Here is a 15,992-nt window from a genome sequence, read left to right as displayed (position 1 = left end):
ACTTATACCTCGCCCCCAGCCACAGGCAGACAGTTTTTCATTTGGTGCCAGCAGGACCGGTCGCACCTTTAGACAGGAGGACTGCTTAGGCAGCCCCAAGATTTTTTATGAGGTTTTTTTGTTGTTTATCTGAGCAAGCAGCAAGGCGTCCTAATGGGTGCCTGTACTGCTGCTCCAGCTACCTCCGCCAGCACTGCAACACCGGTGAGTGGTCCGGTGATCACGGTGGGCGCCAGCGGGGCTCTGATTGCAGCTCCACTGGGGACCCAGGACTGCAGCCAGACAGATGAGGAAGAACAGGTAAGGCATGTTGTGCAGTCCTTACCTCCGGCGGTGGAGATCTGCCAGAGGACGCTGCAGTGGGGTGACTGCTTCATCCGCTCCCCCACTAGACCAAAGGGGCAGTTAAAAGCTGGCATCGGGGACCATGAAGAGGTCAGCGGCACCCAGCGGTTGGTGTAGCAGCGGGGAGGTAGGCTCTCCCCCGGCATCCTCTCCCCCAGCCCAGAGCACAATCCCTCACTTTGAGATTTCCCGCTTCTGAGCTGTTCCTCCTCCTCACCCTCTTCCCTATAGGCAGGGCCGGATTAAGGTCTGTGGGGGCCCCAGGGCAACAAACATGTGGGGGCCCCTATTACGTGCCCTTTATGCAGTGCACCCAGTAGTAGTGCCCCCAGGAGTGTTGCCCCTTATGCAGTGCCCCCTATGCAATGCCCCCTGTAGTTATACCCCCAGTAGTAGTGTTCCCAATAGTAATGCCCCCTGTATAAATACCCCCAGTAGTAATACCCCTGTAGTTGTGCCCCCAGTAGTCATGCCCCCTGTGTGTGCCCAATAGTAATGCCCTCAGTAGTAATACCCCTGTAGTTGTGCCCCCTGTGGTAGTAGCACCAGTAGTAATGCCCCCCCCAAGTACTGTCCCATGTAGTAATGTCCCCCCCCCGAGTAATGTCCCCTGTAGTAATGTCCCCCTCGAGTAATGCCCCCAGTAGAAATGCCCCCCGAGTAATGCACCCAGTAGCAATGTCCCCCCCGAGTAATGTCCCCTGTAGTAATGCCCCCAGTAGTCCCCCCCGAGTAATGTCCCCCACAGCAGTGGAAAAGCCGCTTGCGCTAAAAAGAGAAAAAAATAAAATCTTACTTACCTTAAGCCCCGCTCCCGCTGCCTTCTGATCCGCTCAGCTGGCGCTGCTCCTCTGCACTATGGGAGAGACGCATGACGTCTCTCCCATAGTTCACTGCCTGAGCCGGAAGCCGGAGCTCACGAGTGAGCTCTAGTCACCGGCTCTGGCTGCCGCTGCGGGGAGGGAGCCGGGCGCCCGCTGGTTACAATCTAAGCGGGCGTCTGGTGTCTCCGTGCGGCACTGGGGTTAGGTGTCCAGAGGAGGCGGAACTGGTTCCGTCTCCTCTGGTTCACTTTAACCCCGATGGCTGGGTGTGGGGGCCCAGGGATGATCGCCCCTGTCGCCCCCCCTTTAATCCGGCCCTGCCTATAGGAGACACTCAGCAGCCATTAATTCTGAAGCTACAGGTCTCAGGAGATTTGGGTCCAGTCTTCCTGTATAACTCTGCCAGCCCTTTGAGGCTTGAGTAGTTGGTTTAGTGCCCATTATAAGTAGATTTGTTTATGTGCATTATACTGTCTTAAAACGTTCCGTCAGTTATATCTATCCCTGCTGCTCTTATTTAAACCCTCAACTACCAGGCGTGTAGGGGTTCATTATTACTTCACATTTACTTGTATTTGTGATAGGTGTCACTCTGCATTACTAGTCATACACTGATTATGTGCTGCTAGCTGGTTATTACTATGTCTTCTAAGGGTAAACAGGAGCCTGAGGCCCCTGTGCTGGTTACTTGCAGATCCTATTCAGCGGGCTTGTCCCCTTAGGATTTCATGCAGAATGGTCTGTGAGTTATTTGTTATGTACCACCTCCTCAGTCCACCATACCAGCCCCTGTCCAGGAGCCACCTTTGGTGTGCTCCTTATCATAGGTTATGACGCAGCTAGTGGACCTCTTATCAGCCCTCATGCTGCCTTCCACCATGGGGTACCCACAGCTATTACAGCCTACTATGTCAGTACCCCCTATGCATCCTCCTTGAATGGATGTTTATGTCCACTCAGTGCAGAATATGGCTCAATCATCTGCCGCCTATCAGCAAAAGGCGGACAGACAGCCACTAAAACACTTAGGCGGACTGTATCATCCTCTCAGTCCACCCCGCTTTCGGATTCTAATGCATCATCTGTGGAGGCAAATGATGCACAGGGTTCTCTCTCCGGGTCGCACTCGGGCGAGGAGAACCGTCATTCAACAGTGGATGTCCCTCCTTTAGTGAGGGCGGTTATATCGATCCTGAATGTAGAGGATGATGAGCCGGCCCCTAAGCCAAAAACCCAGATGTTTAAACGTCAAAAGGTGGTTAAGGCTGAATTCCCTCAATCAGAACAGCTCACTGAGCTCATGGGGGAAGCTTGGAGTACTCCTGGCAACGGTTCCAGGTCCCAAAAAGAATAGTGTCTTTTTACCCTCTTCCTAATAGTGAGTGTGCTAAGTCAGAAATCCCTCCTACTGTTGATTCGCATGTGGTACGCTTTGTCAGAAGTTCTACTCTGCTTTTACTTGTCTCAAGTCAGTCTGCTCGCTTTCTGGCGCTATCAGCAGGCCAGCTACAGTATGGCTGTGGCCTGTGTGGCTAAGGCTATCGAAGGATGGGCAGAGGCACTGGAAGAGAGCCTGCCATCAGACCCTACCAAGGTAAAACTGACCTACATCTTCCATATTTAGGAAGAAGCTGTCCCTAAGCCTAGGCTGTCCTCTTCTCTGTTCTTTAGCCCTCAGGGTAAGGCAAGTGAGCAGTCCTTTCCCAGGCAGTCTAGTTCTCACAAGACCACTAAGCCGCGATCCAAGCAGTCTTGGTTGGCTAGATGTCCAGCTTCCAAGTTTGACGACAAACTCTCCGCCTGATCTTGGCATCAAGCAACAACAGATGCTTGGGTCCGAGAAGTGATCTCTCAGGAGTACGCCCTCACCTTCCTCAGGTGTCCTCCCCAGCTATCGAGGCCCTGGCCCTCCAGGAAGCTAATCACTCCATGCTGCGTTCATGTGTGAAAATACCGGTTCCTTCGGCTCAGCGAGGAACTGGGTTTTTATTCCACTCTCTGTTTGATTCAGAAGCCGAATGCGTCTCACCAGCCTATTCAGAATCTCAAACCCCTCAACAGATTTATCCGAGTACCCAAGTTCCACATGGAAAATGTGTGATAAATTGTCCTGGCATTGGAGCCTGGGGATTTCATGGTTTCTCTCGACATTCAGGATGCATATCTGCATGTACCTATTACTCCAACCCACCAGCAGTTCCTACAGTTTGATGTTCTGCAGCAACATTACCAGTTTCGGGTGCTGCCCTTTGGTCTGTCAACAGCCCCTCAGTTATTTACCATAATAATGGAAGTTATGGTGGCCCACCTCAGGTGCCATGGAATCAGAATCCTGCCATACCTAGATGACCACTTAATCTTGGCACATTCACCAGTTGTGTTACAACGACATCTCCACCTGACCGTTGACTGCCTGCAAACACACGGCTGGCTCATCAATTGGATAAAGTCCTACCTATCTCCGACATAGCGGATTGTACATCTTTGGGCACTCCTGGATTCTCGAATACAGAGGATTGTTCTGCCAGCGGACAAACTTTTTATACTACACTTGCGCAACTTGCTCTACAATCAGGGGGTATCCATTTACTTAGCAATGCAGGTCCTGGGGTCCATGGTATCTCCTTTGATATGGTAGAATACGCCCAGTTCCAGGCCCCTTCAACAATTGATTCTCTCCCGGTGGAACGGGCAGTATCATCTGATCTGCTCCCAGATGATCCTTATCTCTCCGGAGGTTCGGTTTTCCCTCTCATGGTGGCTACAGACGTCCAATCCGGACAAGAGTCGCCCCTTCTAGATTCCAAATTGGGGACTTCTCACTACAGATGCCAGCCTTCGCGGATGGGATGTGGTAATCGGTCATCATACCTTTCAGGGACGGTGGACAACCGAGGAAAGTCGCCTGCCCATAAACATTCTGGAGGGGCAAACAGTGTACAAAGCGCTCTCTCTGGCACAAGATCTGCTCCGGGACAGGCCAGTCTAAATTCAGTATAACACCCGACTGTGGTAGCCTACCTCAACCATCAGGAAAGCATGCGAAGTTGGGCAGCCATGCGGGAAGAAGCACACATTCTGGTCTGGGCCGAATGTCATCTCCCGGCAATCTCGGCAGTGTTCATCCCCAGAGTGCTCAACTGGGAAGCGGACTGCCATCAGGACATACACGCCGGGGAGTGGGCTCTACATCTGGATGGCTTTCAACTCCTGGTGGACAATGGCGCCTGCCAGACATAGACCTGATGGCTTCACATCACAACCACAAGGTCCTCAGGTATGGGTCCAGGACCAGAGATCCCTCAGCTGCCTTCGTGGATGCTCTGGCAGTGAGGTGGAACTTAAATCTTGCATACCTCTTTCCTCCAATCTCCCTCCTCTCGAGAGTTCTCCAAAAGTTCAAGCAAGAAGTCGGAATGGTGATACTAATAGCCCCAGCCTTGCCCAGGCGACATTGGTTCATCGACCTACGAAGTCTCTCCATAGACACTCCATTCCCACTGCCTCTATGGCAGGATCTACTAGCACAGAGTCCTTGCCTGTACCCATACCTACCTCATCTGTCTTTCACGGGATGGCTCTTGAGAGACCCCTTTAAGAGCCCAGGGGGACCATACAGTTTTTAGGGTCTCCCGGGTGCTTGCCTTTCTGCAGGCTGGGTTAGCCCTCGACCTCCATCTGGCCTTCCTTAGAGTTCAAGTTTCTGCTCTGTCAATCTGGTTCCAGTGAAGGATCACTCCCCTGTCTAATTTTAGAACATTCTTTCAAGGTGTTCTCCGCCTTCAACCTCCTTTTTGTCCCTCCGGTGGCTCCGTGGGATTTGTCCTTGATTCTCCGGGCTGTACAGGCTCCTCCATTTGAACCTCTGGACTCAGTAGACCTCAAGTGGCTGACAGTGAAGACGCTCTTTCTCTTCGCTATCTCCTCTGTGAGCAGGGTATATAATTTGACAACGCTCTCCTGTCACTCCCCATTCTTGATCTTTCATCCGGACAGAGCTGTCTTCTGTACCAGGGCTGGTTATAACCCTAAAGTGGTATCCCGGTTCCATTTGAATTAATAGATTGTGGTTTCGACCTTCCAGTCCTCAGATTTTTCTGCAGGTGAAGCCTCCTTGGATGTGGTTCGTGCTTTTCGGATCTACTATTTCCTTTAGGTAATCAGATTCTGTATTGTATGGCAAATTTGTATTGTATGGCTTTCATAAGTGAGGCTGGCCAGCTAACAAACAGACTCTGGCTGGATAGCTCCGAATGACACTCTCTAAGGCCTACACACAAGCTAATCTTCCTGTTCCAAACAGGGTTACAGCACATTCTACTCGGTATGTGGGACCCTCGTGGGCAGTTCGATGTGGCGCTTCTGCTGAACAATTGTGCAAGGCAGCCACGTGGTCTTCCGTCCACACCTTTCTCATGTTCTACACCTTCTTTCTGTTCAGGAGCGTCCCTGGCCTTAGGGGAAACTGCTATGGGACATCCCCATGGTATCCCTGTGGATCACCTATGGACCCTGAAGAAGAAATTGAGTTATGGTAGACTTATCTTTGTTAACTCTATTTCTTCAAATATACAAATAGTTGATACCAGCGCTATATATAGTTTTTGTATATAAAAACTCAGATACGGATGTGTAGTCAATTAATATCACATTTAATACATTACAATATAATAAAATTTGTTATATGGAAAATAATAAAATCCACAAAATAAGTGCTGTATTAAAAATAGTTGCAGTCATATGTAATCGCTACTAGGGGAGGCTGGTTAATCCATATTCGATAAAGACACTAGCTGTGGGACAAATTGTTGGTTCTGTGTAACTAGGTACAGCAAATATTTACCAGGTGGTGTATTCTTAATCTCAGTCCAAAGAAATTATCATGTGTAAAAATCCTGTTGGTTTTATCACAGAGTATAGACTGGATGGGATCCACTTGTAGCTGTTATCCTGTGGAGTTGATGCAAATGTCCCAAAATCAGGAAAATGTGTCAAAGTGTCCAAGATGAATGGATATAGATGTACCCCAAGGGTTGTAGCGATGGTGGAGAGGCTTAACGCGTTTCGCTGGTAAATCGATATCCAGCTTCTTCAGAAGTATACCTATTTCTTCAAAGTCCATAGGATCCACAGGACGCCCACAAGGGTTCATTAGGGCCTTACAGAGTACACAAACAGAAACTGGATGAACAAAACAAGAAAAAAATAATTACAGTACAGAACTTTTGGTGCCATTGTTGGGCATGGGGAAGAGATGATTGTATAAGTGAGGAAAGGAGAAGCACATGAGGGAAGAGGGTCCTGCTCATTAGAGCTTACAATCTAAAGGGGAGTGGGAGACAGATGGGGGTGACACAGAGGGGAGAGACAGTGAGTAAGGAGCATGGAAGGTAGGATAGGATAAGAGCTGGAAAGCTTTGATAAAGGAGTGGGTCTTGAGAGCCTGTTTTAAACTTTGTATAGATGTGGAGTCTGATAAGGAAAGGGAGAGCAAGAGAGTTCCAGTGGTAGGGAGCAGCACAGGCAAAATCTTGCAGGAGGGAGTGGATGAAGTAATTAGTTGGTGAGCATTAATTTGTGGAGCGAAGTGGATGGGCGGGAGGGGATACAGTCAATATCCCGGCAAAGGGGATGCTGGCAATTAGAATACCGGCGCCGTAATCCAGACACCTGTCAGAATCCTGTTAGGAGGAGAGTTAGGGGTTAGGGATAGACACTAGGGGGAGGTTTAGGGTGCAGGGAGAGGGAGGTTAGGTTTAGGCACTAGGAGGGAGGTTAAGTTTAGGCATAGGGGAGGGAGGGTTAGGGGAAGCATTAGGATACCGACTGACAGGTGTTGGTATCCTAACCCTGTCGGGAGGAAAGTGTCGGGACTCTGACCACCGGCATCCCGTACCCAACCCGGGCAGGAGTGTGCAGGGAGATAAGGTCAGAGATGTAAATAGGAGAGGATTGGATATATATCTGGTAAACAAGGTATATATGGAAAGTGTGTTCATATTTAATTAATATATGTAATTCTAATTTCAAATTATTTCTCAGTAATGTCTTTAATGACACTGTTAAATTTTATTCACATATTAAATACCTATAATTCATGTACCCCAGTCTGTTCTCTGAGGTCTGTCTGTGATTGTCAGCTCTTGTGATAAGTCTTTTCTTTTAGGAATACCAGACAGAATTCCTCACTGAGTGGAGAAAGCTGAATCTAGATGTGGTCCTATGTCCCATGTTGGGCCCGGCCTTCAACATCGGTTATCCGGGGAGACTTTATGGTATTTCTATAAGTCACTGTGCTTCGTCACTAATTTATTTATATTATTATACAGGGTGTAACTGGAGATTTATGGGCCCCACAGCAACATTTATTACGAGCCCCTTTGTACATTTTGTCCGCTGGAAATGGTGTGGCTTAGGTTTAATAGAAAACCATTCTCAGCTGTGGGGTCCTTGTAGCTGCACCCCCTCTCACTACAGAAGGACCACCTTAGGTCCTCCGATGGGTGTCCTGCAGTGTATAATGACAGTGGCACATGCAACACTCACTAATCATTAGCAGCCAATACAGCAACATGAGATATAGAATGTGCTTAATGTAATGATAATGATATAACTGGTTTACTTCATATAAGATATAAGAAGTTCTTATTGCAGAATAAAAGGGAGATCTCAGCATGTGCGCTATGGTACATAAGGATATATTTATTTCAGTACAGAGAAAAAATATATATTCAATGTTCATGACAAAAGAATTATCAGACTCAATTGTCTAACCTAATTCCATATGGCCAGTATACCCATAGAGCTTTCTATGCTACCAATCTAATGTGCCCCATATGGCCAGTATACTCATAGAGCTTTGTATGCCACCAATCTAATGTGCCCCATATGGCCAGTATACCCATAGAGCTTTGTATGCCACCAACTGAAATGTGCCCCTTATGGCCAGTATACTCATAGAGCTTTGTATGCCACCAACCCAAATGTGCCCCTTATGGCCAGTATACTCATAGAGCTTTGTATGTCACCAACCTAATGTGCCCCGTATGGCCAGTAGACCCAAAGAGCTTTGTATGTCACCAACCTAATGAGCCCAATATGGCCAGTATACCCATAGAGCTTTGTATGTCACCAACCTAATGTGCCCCATATGGCCAGTATACCCATAGAGCTTTGTATGCCACCAACCCAAATGTGCCCCTTATGGCCAGTATACTTATAGAGCTTTGTATGTCACCAACCTAATGTGCCCCGTATGGCCAGTATACCCATATAGCTTTGTATGTCACCAACCTAATGTGCCCAATATGGCCAGTATACCCATAGAGCTTTGTATGTCACCAACCTAATGTCCCCCATATGGCCAGTATACCCATAGAGCTTTGTATGTCACCAACCTAATGTGCCCCATATGGCCAGTATACCCATAGAGCTTTGTATGCCACCAACCTAATGTGCCCCTTATGGCCAGTATACCCATAGAGCTTTGTATGTCACCAACCTAATGTGCCCCATATGGCCAGTATACCCATAGAGCTTTGTATGCCACCAACCTAATGTGCCCCATATGGCCAGTATACTCATAGATCTTTGTATGCCACCAACCTAATGTGCCCCATATGGCCAGTATACCCATAGAGCTTTGTATGTCACCAACCTAATGTGCCCCTTATGGCCAGTATACCCATAGAGCTTTGTATTGCATCAACCTAATGTGCCCTGTGTGGCCACTATACCGATATAGATCTTTGTATGCCACCAACCTAATGTGCCCCGTATGGCCAGTATACCTATAGAGCTTTGTATGCCACCAACCTAATGTGCCCCTTATGGCCAGTATACCCATAGAGCTTTGTATGCACCAACATAATGTGCCCTGTATAACCACTATACCGATATAGATCTTTGTATGTTATCAACCTAATGTGCCTCTAATGGCCAATATACCCATAGAGCATTGTATTCCATCAATCTAATGTGCCCCATATGGCCAGTATACCCATAGAGCTTTGTAATCCATCAACCTCTATGTGCCCTGTATGGCCACTATACCGATATATATCTTTGTATGCCACCAACCTAATGTGTCCCGTATGGCCAGTATACCCATAGAGCTTTGTATGCCACCAACCTAATGTGCCTCTAATGGCCAGTATACCCATAGAGCTTTGTATTCCATCAACCTAATGTGCCCTGTATGGCCACTATACCGATATATATCTTTGTATGCCACCAACCTAATGTGCCCCTTATGGCCAGTATACCCATAGAGCTTTGTATGCACCAACATAATGTGCCCTGTATAGCCACTATACCGATATAGATCTTTGTATGTTACCAACCTAATGTGCCTCTAATGGCCAATATACCCATAGAGCATTGTATTCCATCAATCTAATGTGCCCCATATGGCCAGTATACCCAAAGAGCTTTGTATTCCATCAACCTAATGTGCCCTGTATGGCCACTATACCGATATATATCTTTGTATGCCACCAACCTAATGTGCCCCTTATGGCCAGTATACCCATAGAGCTTTGTATGCCACCAACCTAATGTGCCTCTTATCGCCAATATACCCATAGAGCATTGTATTCCATCAATCTAATGTGCCCCGTATGGTCAGTATACCCATAGGCAACCAACCAAACATGCCTCATATAGTCATACTCATAGAGCTTCGTATACCAAAAGTATATGGCAGTGGTTCCCAAACTCTGCCATTACAGTCCAGGTTTTAAAGAATATCCATACTTGAGCACAGATGACTTAATTAGTACCTCAGTCAATTTGATTTAACCATCTGGATTTCGGTATGGCTATCCATAAAACCTGGACTGTAAATGGCGGAGTTTGTGAAACTTTGGTATATGGAATAGTTTTAAGCACTGTAATTATGGGGATCAAATCCAAGACACAAATACAGTATACCACAAGCCACAGACACTGATCAAAGATCCATCCTCATTTATGATTTATACTACAAAATGTTACGTATAGAAGCACACATCAAAGTACACTGAGCAGGGCTGTAACTAAGGTAGTGTGGCTTGTGCCATGGCACAGGGCACCACAGGTCAGGGGGCGCTGTTTGGGCCTGTCAAATTTCTGTTTATTATCATTCTTGCTTGTAGCTTCCTCTTATTTCATCCCCAGCATCTCCTGGCCTCTTCTATCACTTCCCTGGCCCTTCCCCATGAAGCCATGGCCCTTTTTTGGGTGCATTATGTCCCTATTTGAAAAATGAGGGGGCGCCAATGCTCTTTCTGGCACAGGGCACCAAAAAGTCTAGTTACGGCTCTGGCACTGAGTGATTGGTCTGTAATGAGCAGGTGTTTGGGGACAGTACATATACAGAGCATTGGTTTTATACAAAGGAGAAATGCTCAGTAATATTGTAACCTCATTTTGTACACAATGGCAATTAGTGTGCAACAGTGACAAAATAAGACGTATGATGTGAAGCTCACAGGGGATACAGTTAATATCCTAGCAAAGGGGATGCCAGTGCTTAAAATACCGGTGCCGGCATGCCGACACCGGTCAAGGTCCTGGCGCTGGAATCCCGACCACCAGCATTCCGAAGGTGAGTAGCGGGGTTAGGGGGAGGGTTAGGGGTTAAAGTTAGGCACTTGGGGGAGGATTAGGGTTAGGCACATGATGTCACAAAACCCTTCCTAAATGATTTATTATTATTATTAACATGTATGTAAATAGCACCAGCATAGTCCACAGCGCTGTTCAATTATGAAGCAATACAGCTATAAGTTTGGGTTTGGGTATTAGACAAACAAAGCGATAAGAGGGCGCCACTTAGAAGCTTACATAAGTCACCAATCTCTCTTATGTCTCTCAGCTCCCATTGCCTGCACAATGCTGTACAATGTATTAAATTATCCGGCTGGAGTCGTTCCTGTCGGTTCCGTCACTGCGGAGGATGAGGAAGAGCTAAAAAATTACAAAGGTTACTGTAATGATCCCTGGGACAAACTGTATAAGAAGGTAATTATTATAGTGGTTTTTAAGATATAGGTGAGGTTTATTTGTGCTATCTCTCATAGGGCTCTATTTATTATCATTATTTTTACTAAAATAGAGTGAAAAAGGGTGTTTTCACACCCTTTTCACATTATTTTAGTTTCACCTAAAGTTACTAAATGGCAATTGGAGTAGAATTAGTAAAATTCCCTGTGAGATTGGGCTCTATTTACTACAATCCGCATATTAAATGCGGATTGTAGTGTGATATTACCGAGTGAATTCGTACTACTATAAATCCCTTGCAGGGACAGAGCTTGTGATAAAGCTCTGTACCTGCGGATCCCATCCGCACTCTAGTCGCGGTATTTTCGGAAAAAATACAGTGACTAAGAGCCCGCGCATGCGCCGACCCACCGTCGCTGCTACCCCCCACCAACGCTAAGCCCCGCCCCCCACGATCGCGGACCCCCGCGACCACTCCTCCCCCAACGCGACTCCACCCCTCCCTTCATTACACTTACCTACATCCTCCTGGCCTCTGGTGATCTTCTCCGGGCTTCCCGATCAGGTGATCTCCCATACTGCACTGGGGCCCGATCACCTGATGACCGGGCAGCAATGCACTGTGGGAGACCAGCTGACCAGAGAGGAGCCATCACCGGAGGCCCGATCACCGGTCCCTGGATTCAGGTAAGTAAAAAAAAAATGTTTCATTTTTTTTTGATTTTTTTTTACAGCAATCAGCTTGCGGTCTATTTAGACCACATAGCTGATTACTGGTACCGGCTCCCGCCTCTGCTCTCCCCGTTAGAGCAGAGCAGGAGGCCGGTAACCGGGGGAGACCCTGGATAACGCCACCTCCAGGTGGCGTTATTATCACAGGGCTTCCCCCGGTATTTTTTTACAATTTATTTTTAGTAACTATGGTCGGATCACATTTCCCATTACAATTATGGGAAATGCGATCTGCTTTACTAAAAATAAGTGATAATTAGGGGTTGGAGTAGAATTTTACTAATTCTACTCCAATTGCCCTGTAATAACTACAAGTGAAACTAAAATAATGTGAAAAGGGTGTGAAAACACCCTTTTTTACTTTATTTTAGTAAAAATAATGTTAATAAATAGAGCCCATTGCCTGAATTCGCAATACGAATTCAGTCGGTAATATCACACTACAATCTGCATTCAAAATGCGGATTCTATTAAATAGAGCCCATAATACTATTGTTATAAAGTGTTTAATCTCCAGGATTGTGTTTATTTATATATATATGAGTACAAAGCCTGGACAGGTGTCTAAACATTGCTGGGGCTCAGTGGTTATGTGCCATGTCTCTCTTCCTCCCCCTACTGTTTACTCTGTGTAACTGCTTCTCTATCACTATCTCTGCAGGCTGTGGAAGGAGGGGTGGGTCTACCGCTGTCTGTTCAGTGTGTGGTGCTTACCCACCAGGATGAGCTCTGCCTGCGTCTCATGAAAGAAGTCGAGACCCTCAGCGGCCATCCCAAAAGAGGCGATAAGCCCCTGCCTAGCTCTTGGGCAACTCATTAGAGATGACTATAAACATATATTATTAGTTGTTATTTCATTAGAGAAACCTATATCGCTACTCTTTATTATTTTGTTATCTGTAGAGGGTTACTAGTCGTTGACTGATCCTCTTCATGGACAGCAGCAAGTGACAGCCATAGGTAGACTGAGCAATGTGGATTCTTATAGCAAAGCAGTTATTTTCATCTGTATCGTGTGTAATATAACTATGAATGTTCAGCTATAATAAACATATTTACGTTAGAAAGATTTCAAATACAATGGAGTGAATATGTGTTTAACTGACATTGCAACGTTCTTTGGGCCTGATTCAGAGCTGGACGCAATTAGTGCTCGCTCGTCCTGAAAATAGGGGTGGCTATTCAAATGAACCGTTCGCTGTTGCGTTCTGTTCACGCCTCTAGGTCTGAACGAGCGAACAAAACTTGCGGTCGTTTTTTGGGAAACTACGCCCCCTGGCCGCTCGCATCCTACGTCATGTCCGCTATTTATTAGATTAATCGACTACATCGAACAGGGTATGAACTGCTCGCTATTCTTGTGGTCGGTTTTTGCTACCACAATTTTGCGAGCAGTTCTGGCTATAAAATAACCCAGTGACGTGGTTAATGACGCTGCTGTTTTAATTATGCACACCCATAAAACGCCCGTTTTGACCTTTAAGCACGCCTGCGTTCTGATTTCCACTCCCCGTTTTCAAGCACCTTCCCCTGTTACCACCCACAAACGCCTCATTCTGTCACTCAAATTAGCAGGCATTCGCTATTTTGTGAGCACATGAATTTCGACCGCACTGACTGGTTCGCGCATGCGTATAACGATCCGTACGCATGCGCAGTTGGCCAAACATCACTCGGAGCGAACGAGCTGCCGCTTAGGAGTGGCTCTGAATCAGAACATTTGGGGGCCCCTATCAGGGCCGGATTAACAGTGGGGCGGGTGGAGCTACAGCTCCAGGCCTACCATTGAAACTAGTCACACAGGATACACTGACTGCAGTACAGACAGGAAAAAAGTTTTTTTTCCTGTCACCACCGACAGCCGAGCTCACTGCCCAGCTCACTCACCTCCTGGCCGCACAAAGCTGAGCCCATCGTAACCCCACACCCCCCCTCTCAGCTGGTTGACCTAAACCCCGCCCATCACTGGCCATTGAAGCTCCGCCCCTACGTGCCTTAAGCTCCGCCTCCTGAGCTCTCCTACTGCAAAGCTGTGTCCTGTGACTCACCAGACCAATCGCCTAGTTCAGGATGGAAGGCACTGCAGCCCAGCATGTCACTTCAGGTTAACAGGTCAGTGTAAAGTTTGGCCTCTGTGTATTATTTATGTATGTTTTGTGTATATGTATGTATCTATATATTTATTTACATATATATATATATATGTGTGTGTGAAATTAGGTGGATACAGGAGCATATATTATACATATATATTATTTATAATATGTGTATATATATATATATACACACATATCATATGTGTGTGTGTGTGGGTGTGTATATAGAGAGAGAGAGAGAGAGAGAGAGAGAGATCACACACACAGTGGTAAATAGGGAGGGTACAGGAGCTTGAGACACACTTATGGCGACTAAAGCGGGTGTGGTATGATATGTCGACATTCATCATGTAGACTGTGACGGAATAGCGACATATCATCCCTGTTGGCCCACTTACATGCTCCTGACGGCTGTGGCAGCTCCAGCGCAGCTTCCGGGTCCCAGCATTTATGACCTGACCTCTGCTGCTCCTGCCTTCCGGTGAGTATTCCCCCTATCCCTAAACCTAATCCCTACCCCTCCCTGCAGTGCCTAACCCACTTCTTCCCCTGCAGCCTGACCCTAACCTTCCCCTAGTGCCTAACCTGTGCCTAACCTCCCTGCACAACCTAACCCTAATCCCTACCTCTAACCCACCCTATAGTGCCTAACCTTAGCCACCCTCCACAATCTAACTGTATCCTCCCCTAGTGCCTAACCCTCCGTGCAGTGTCTAAACCTATCCTCCTCCCCCACATCGTGCAGGGGTGGAGAACCTCAGGTCTCGGGCCATATAAGGCCCGCAGAGTCATTTGGTCTGGCCCTCTGAACTTTTCTCTGCTAGCCTCATCTGGCTAGCAGGGGGCCTAGAATGGCACTCTGCAGCCAGAATCTATGCAGCAGTGCCACCAGGAGCTTAGGACGCCTCAGACGGTCACATCGCTGCCCTTACAGCTCCCTAGAGAATCCTCAGGATGCTCCGGGAATTACTGTAATCACCGGCGACATCACATCAAGGGAGAGTAGCCTGGACCGGGCCCGTGAATAATGTTATATATATCATAAAGTTCCCCACACCTGCCCTAGGGCCTAACCCCCCCTCATACACAAATACACCGAAATTTTATCATTAATTTTCATGTCAACATGACTGTCGGTTTGTATAAAACACACCAAAATCCATTTAAGTAATCAATCTCAGAACTTGTATTCATTCCTTTCTCAGGATTACCAAAAGGACAAATACAAGTTCTGAAACATTGATTATGTAAACGGGTCAGTGTGTTTTATACAAGCCATCCACACATGTCACACCCATACACACACATACACATACAATCAGCTGGCTCCAGAGCACAACACACACACACACACACATACAATCAGCTTACTCCAGACCGCCCTGTGTCTGGCACTGCCCCCCAAGTGCATGATGTCCCGTAGAGGGGCCTGGAATTGCAACACTGCCCGGAGCATCCTGAAGACGGTGCAAAGACTGCAGGGTGTCTGACTGGGCAGCACTGCAGGAGTGATACTGGCTGCATGGTGCAAGCACCCTGCAAGCCAGTAACAAGGGCCATGGGGTAGCGACAGTGCTGCAAACAGAGCAGTGCAGCATCACCGGTCGCATACCTGTAGTTATGGCATTGTATACAGTCAAAACACACCCACAACACAGGCCACACCCCTAGTGGCGGAACTCGTGACTGGTGGGCCCATGTGCAGAAATATGTTTTGGGCCCCCCTCCTCTGCCCCACCCCAAGTTCACAGTGCCGTGGGTGACAGGGAAAGGTAGAGGGTGACAGAGAGATGGTGACAGGCAGTGGCTGATAAGGAGAGGGTGACATGGAGTGTGTGACAGGGAGAGGATGACAGGGACTGGGTGACAGGAAGAGGGTGATAGGGAGAGGGTGACAGGCAGTGTGTGACAGGAACTGGGTGACAGGTAGAGGGTGACAAGGAGAGGGTGACAGGCAGTGTGTGACGGAGAGGATGACAGGGACTGGGTGATAGGGAGAGGATGACAGGCA

The 15,992-nt window shown here is 47.4% G+C and overlaps 1 pseudogene; it reads left to right on the top strand.

The window, feature by feature from the left end:
- Window positions 1-12,896, top strand: part of LOC148474660 (fatty-acid amide hydrolase 1-like) — a 42,968-nt pseudogene extending 30,072 nt beyond the window's left edge.
- Window positions 12,897-15,992: the final 3,096 nt, after the last annotated feature.

The sequence above is a fragment of the Taudactylus pleione genome, unplaced genomic scaffold (genome assembly GCF_031769625.1).
Source record: "Taudactylus pleione unplaced genomic scaffold, aTauple2 ptg000824l, whole genome shotgun sequence".
Lineage (NCBI taxonomy): Eukaryota > Metazoa > Chordata > Amphibia > Anura > Myobatrachidae > Taudactylus > Taudactylus pleione.
Note: the sequence above shows the minus strand (reverse complement) of the source record. Positions and strands in the feature narration are given on the sequence as shown.